The 6,000-nt window shown below is 54.5% G+C and overlaps 1 protein-coding gene across 9 annotated transcripts in view; it reads right to left on the reverse strand.

Moving 5' to 3' along the window:
* Stau1 (staufen double-stranded RNA binding protein 1) overlaps positions 1-3,162 on the reverse strand; it is a 69,519-nt gene extending 66,357 nt beyond the window's left edge. For 4 of the 9 annotated variants that reach the window (XR_007211370.1, XM_048349597.1, XM_048349598.1 and 1 more), the window contains exon 1: positions 2,134-2,233. The gene's annotated coding sequence lies outside the window, so the exon portion shown is untranslated. Of the gene's footprint in view, positions 1-2,133; positions 2,395-2,972 lie in introns of those variants that run through there. The other 5 variants (XM_048349601.1, XM_048349600.1, XM_048349599.1 and 2 more) reach the window with 3 other exon arrangements.
* Between the last annotated feature and the right edge of the window lie 2,838 nt (positions 3,163-6,000).

The raw sequence follows: 6,000 nt of genomic DNA on the forward strand, positions 1-6,000 counted from the left end.
GGCTATGAGTTAATAGTTGTCAAAGTTGAGAGACCAAATCATAGTGTCCTCTGTATAATTTGACATTTATATTTTTCCATAATAAAATTTAAAAGATTAAATTATCACAATACTGAAATATCACTTCACGTAACGCGTGATACGGCACTAAAAGGTGTGTTTTGCAATGCAGCTAGGGTTAAGTGTTGTTAAAGAGCTACTAAAGAATTCAAATAGGCAGATACCATTGGCTCAGCACCTGTAATCCTAGCTGCTCAAAAGGCTTAGGTCTGATGGTGGCTGATCAAAGCCAGCTCCTGAAGTAAACTCCCTGGGACTCTTATCTCCAATTAGCCAGTGAAAAGCCAGAAATGGAGCTCAAGTGGTATAGTGCTAGCCCTAAGCATAAAAGCTCAGATACCCTAGGCCCTTAGTTGAAGCCCCAGGACAAGCACCAAAAAGAGAAAGAGAACAACTACTACTACTACTGGCTGAAAATTCTGGGAAAATATCAAAGACAGAGAGGTCATTTTACATTCTTGGGAGACGAATGTGAAGGAAAAAGAAAGAAAGAAATTAAAAAAAAAACACTGTCAGTTCATTCAGAAAATCTATTGCCTGAAACAACCCTAAGATAGAGGCTGGTCATTTGTCAGAGCACACACATGTTCCTTTTTACTCTTTTGTAAATATTAACAACTATCTGAGAGTTACATGTCCTTGAAGAAGGGGATATCTATGGAATCAGGCCAGAACTAAAAGAAATTCAGTACAGAATAAAGTTGCACTAAAAGTCCCGTCCGTCACCAAGATGGCCAAACATATCCCTCCACATCCAACTTATTTTTACTTTTCAACAAGTAGCAGTGTCATTTGTCTTTGGTAAGCAGAGGCCCTGAAAGACTAGATCACTGGAAAATCTGACATATATCACACTTTCCACCACCCTCTCCATAATCAAAGGTACAAGCAGAAGGGAAGAACGACCTTATTAACAGTGGCAGAGCTGACCAAAGAAAAGCACACATCTCGGCCGGGCAGCAAACTTGTAATAGGGCAACACGGAGGTAGGTAGGGCAGGGGCTTAGAAGCAAAGTCTGCCAACAAGGACTCAGGCAATGAGTGACAAGCGAAGCGCAGGGGAGTGAGAAGAAGTTCGAGATGCACGGACGTTTTCCCATCTTGTACACTCCCCTCCTGCCCCAGGGCCTGCCACACGGAGAGGGCTGAGGAAGGTCTGCTGAACCCCGGAGGAGCTCCTGCCAATAACTTTCCCAGAAACGGAACGACCACGAGAGGCTGGACGGACGGTGGAGGAAAACACGGCTCGTCCTGCGGAAGTGGGTGAATGCCGGGCAGCTGGCAAAAGAGGAGATGGAAAGACACGCGACCCGTCGGTACACGCGGCCACCCACCGGGTCCCTAAGAAGCGTGCGCCCCTCGCCGAGGCCACCCAACACAAAGCCCGGGCGCCGGCGGGGGGCACGCGGGGCATCCCGGCCCCTCAGGGAGCCCAGACGGGGAGGTGGGTCAACTTCGGCCCGCTCTGCCCCACTCCATTAGACGTCCCTATCGCGCTCATAAATTATGCAGACGGCTCGCGGGGACGCGCCGCGGGTCTGGCGCTCCGATAAGCGCTTTACACGCCCCATTTCACTGAACCTGAACAGCCTTCAGCCGCGGGGACCGCACGCGTCCCCGGCTCCAGCCCAGACACAAAAGAGTTTCAAGTGACTCGCCGCCGCGACCGGCGTCGGGATCGGCACCCCGCCGGCCCGGCCGCCGACCCGGGCCGGGCCGGGGGGACGGGGGGCGGCCCGGCTCCCGGGCACCCCAACCCACAGCCTCCCTCCCCGGGAACAACTTCGGCATCCCCGCGCGCGGCGTGGCACCTGTTTCTGGCCCCAGGACGGAGGTGGCGGGGACTCGGTGCCCCGACGCGGGGGACGCGAAAGGAGGGAGGGAGAGAGACCGAGGACCCGCCTCCTCCGGGAAGGCCCCGCGGGCCGAGACGGGGCCTGGGGGACCGGGGCCGGCCGCCGCGCGGCCCGCCGAGGCCTAGCCCACCCGCCGCCCACCTCCCGCGGCCGCGGCGCCCGCGCGGGCCCCGCCGGGCCCGACCCGGCCCGGCCCGGCCCGGCCCGGACGCCTCACCTGGCTGCTGCCCGACTCGTCCCCCGGCCGGCGGTCCTGGGCGGCGGCGGCGAGGCGGGGAAGGAGGAAGGAAGAGGGAGAGGAGGAAGGGACGGAGGGGGAAGAGGCGGAGAGGCCGCGGAGGAGGCGGGCGCCGCCGGGCCGGGGGAGGAAGGGGGGTCCGAGGAAACGGGGAAGCCGAGAGAGACGCGGCCGCGGCCGGCGCAAACGCTGAAGAGCCGCTCCTGCGCCCGCAGCCCGGCAGGAAGTGACGGGGGAGGGGCCGGCGCCCGCCCCCGGCCCCCGCCCGCCTCCATGCCCGGCCCCACCCCCACCCACGCCGGACCACAAGTCCCGGTGGGCGCCGCGCCCAGCCGGCGCTCGCAGGGCACGCCGGGAGCCCGGGGGAGGGACTTGGGGCTCCGTCGGGCCCGCGGCCTGCTGGGAGTTGTAGTTCCGCTGGGAGTTGGGCACGCCCGCTGGGGCGGAGGAAGCTGCCCCGCGGGGGGTCCCTCTTTCCTCCTCCCGCGGGTGTTTCCGACACGCTTGTCCTGTGCGGGAGTGGGCACCGAGGACGCTCCGCGCCGACACAACGCCCTGCCCTCGCGGAGCCTGCATCCCCCGGCCCCGGGCCGAAGCGCCGGACGGTAGCGGCTGCCCAGCTCTGCTTCCCGCGGCCCCGGCTGACCCGGGCCCCGGAGCTCCGGCGAGCCGCGCGCCGCGCGGGGCCGCGGTCCCGGGCGCGCACCCTGCGGCTGGACCGCCTGCGGCGGGGGCCCCGCGGAGCTGAGCCCCGGGCTCACCCCTGGCACCGGCCTCCTCCCCATTCCGCACGCCAAGCACGGCGCAGGCGTCCTTACCAGGGAGACGCAGCTGACATTATTGTGATTCTTCCTTGCGCTGCTCTCGGGGGAAGAAAATACTTGGAGCCGCGGGCGTGTGCGTAAAGAGCCGAGTGGCAACCTTGACAGCCCAACAGGTTTTATTTGGGAGGAAAACCTGGGAAGGGCAACCAAGTCTCCTTCAGCCCCGCTGCAGAAAAAGTGGCGCCCCACCTTTCATCCCGGCGCCCCTTTAAATATGAGGCAGGAACAGTGAAGTCAGGCGGGGTTGAGGTGTAGGGGGTGGGGGGGGGGGCAGCCTTGTTTTGACTGAGGAGTTTGAAGGTTTCCACCACAGCGTCTGTGTGCAGGGCCAGACCCGGCCTTGGTCTCAGGCTCTGTTTTCCAAAACTGCTGGGTGCGTTTGTTTAGGGGGAAGGGAGATGATTCAGCCATTGGGCAGGCAGCCAGGACAGTTCTGACAGGGCTGCCAGGGAGAAAGGTGAGTGCTTTCAGTATAACTTATTTCCCATCAACTAGGGCTGGAAATGAACTATACAACTTGTGGTTGGGGATGGGAGGGAAAAACTGAGAAGGAAAGGAATGGGTGACTTTGTCCAAACAGAAATATACTCACTACTTGACTTACGTGACTCTAACCTCTGTGTACACCACTCTTATAATCACTATTTTTTTTTTTTTTGGCCAGTCGTGGGCCTTGGACTCAGGGCCTGAGCACTGTCCCTGGCTTCTTCCCGCTCAAGGCTAGCACTCTGCCACTTGAGCCACAGCGCCGCTTCTGGCCGTTTTCTGTATATGTGGTGCTGGGGAATCGAACCTAGGGCCTCGTGTATCCAAGGCAGGCACTCTTGCCACTAGGCTATATCCCCAGCCCCTATAATCACTATTTTTAATAACAATAAAGTAAATTAATAATAAAAGGGTAGATAGAGGGAGAGAGATGGAGGACATAAGTTTGATTAGGGTACATTGTATGAAAATGACACTGAAATCTTGTATAATTAATATATGCTAATGAAAATCTTTTAAAGGTTAAAAATAAAAACAAGCAGGGTCTCTATCTTTTCTTGGGCTGGTTTCAAACTTGAAATACTTTCAACCTCCAAAGTGGATGGGATTACCACCAAACCCAGCTGATATTTTCTTCTTTCCTCTCTTTGCTGGGACTAAGATTTGAACTGAGGGTCTCAGCCCTCATGAGATGCGCGGATGACTGGTGTGTGTGCCAGTCCTGGGGCTTGAATTCAGGGCCTGGGTGCTGTCTCAGCTTTTTTGCTCAAGGCTAGCACTCCACCACTTGAGCCACAGCTCCATTTCTGGCTTTTTTGGTGCTTACCTGGATATAAAAAATCTCACAAACTTTCCTGCCTGGTCTGTCCTTGAACTGTGATCGTCACATCTCAGGTTCCTGAGTGACTAGGATTATTACAGGCGTGATCCACCAGATAACTCGTCACTTCTAACTTGGAAATAAAAGGAAAAAAATACTTGACCCCCCCCAAAGCCTTCATATTATTTAACATTCCCTAAAAAGCAAAATTTTGGGAACCAAAGAGACCAAGGAGACAGGCAGGGTGGTGCACACTTGTAGTCATAGCTGGAACCGGTCCTTGTGTTCCACAGTGGAGGTCAGGTAAGACCTGAATGCCCTGAAAGGTGACAGTGACAGGTGCTTCTTAGGAGAGAATAATTTTTGTCTTGTTTTGCATTTTTGTCCAAGATTAGAATTCCAACTTTTGATTGGATGCTTTTGCTCATTGGCTGCTGCTCTTCCCCTAAACCAGGCCTCCACCTCCAGGAGGATGAATACATTTTCACCAGACAGAAGGCAGGTCAGGTCACCTCTACGGTGACTTCTGTTATGACCAGTTTTATTGAAGTGAAGGAGCTTAGAGCACCTTAAATGGAAGGGTTTATATTTGACCTCTAGAGCATGATATACTGGCCTGGGTAGGTAAGAGAAAGATAAACTTTGAGGAACTGTCCCCTAGACCTACTTTAAGCTGAATGTAGACTATGAATCCTTAGATAGGTGTGTGTGTGTGTGTGTGTGTGTGTGTGTGTACTCAGAAATCCCACCTGTGACATTCATGACCTCTCTAGGCCACCTCCGTGGCCTGGGAAGTTTAATTATAGAGTTCTTTCTCTGAGACCTTATGATCTCACCCTTCACTTAGGTTCCCATTGCATTTTCCCATCACTTACGTCTAGCTGCCACCTATCACAAGCTACTTAGGCGGCTGAAATCTGGAGGACTGTGAATTGAGGCCAGCCCTGGACTAAAAACAAAACAAAAACATCATGAGATCCCATCCCAACCAATAGAAAGCTAGGTGTGGTGGTTTACACCTGCTATCCTAGCTGCACGGAGAGCATAAATAGGAGGATCACAATTCAGGCCAGCACCAAGAAATGCAAGGAAGCGGTGACTGAGTTATGTGAGGCTACATGGAAGTTTGGGGATGCAGCTAAAGCGATAGTTTGAAGGGAAAGTTGTAACATTAAATGATTATATGAAAGCCGGGCATGGGTGGCTCATGCCTATAATCCTTATTTAAAAGAGAGAGAAAGGGCTGGGAATATGGCCTAGTGGTAGAGTGCTTGCCTCGTACACATGAAGCCCTGGGTTCGATTCTCCAGTACCACATATATAGAAAATGACCAGAAGTGGCGCTGTGGCTCAAGTGGCAGAGTGCTAGCCTTGAGCAAAAGGAAGCCAGGGATGGTGCTCAGGCCCTGAGTCCAAGGCCCAGGACTGGCAAAAATAAATAAATAAATAAGAGAGAGAGAGAGAGAGAGAGAGAGGTTTCAGGCCCTGTGGGACCAAGAGGAGAGTCTACCATCTAAAGGGTTTGTCCAGAGCTAGGAGGTGACCTTATCCAAAGAAGTGAATTCTTTGATGCTGAGAGCAGAATGGAAGGGCGGCTCACACCTGTCATCCTAGCTACTCTGGAGGCTGAGATCTGAGGATCACAGTTTGAAGCCAGCCAGGGCAGGAAAGTCTGTCAGACTCTGATCTCCAATTCACCAGAAAACCAAAAGTGGA

Source organism: Perognathus longimembris, chromosome 6 (genome assembly GCF_023159225.1).
Source record: "Perognathus longimembris pacificus isolate PPM17 chromosome 6, ASM2315922v1, whole genome shotgun sequence".
Taxonomy (NCBI): domain Eukaryota; kingdom Metazoa; phylum Chordata; class Mammalia; order Rodentia; family Heteromyidae; genus Perognathus; species Perognathus longimembris.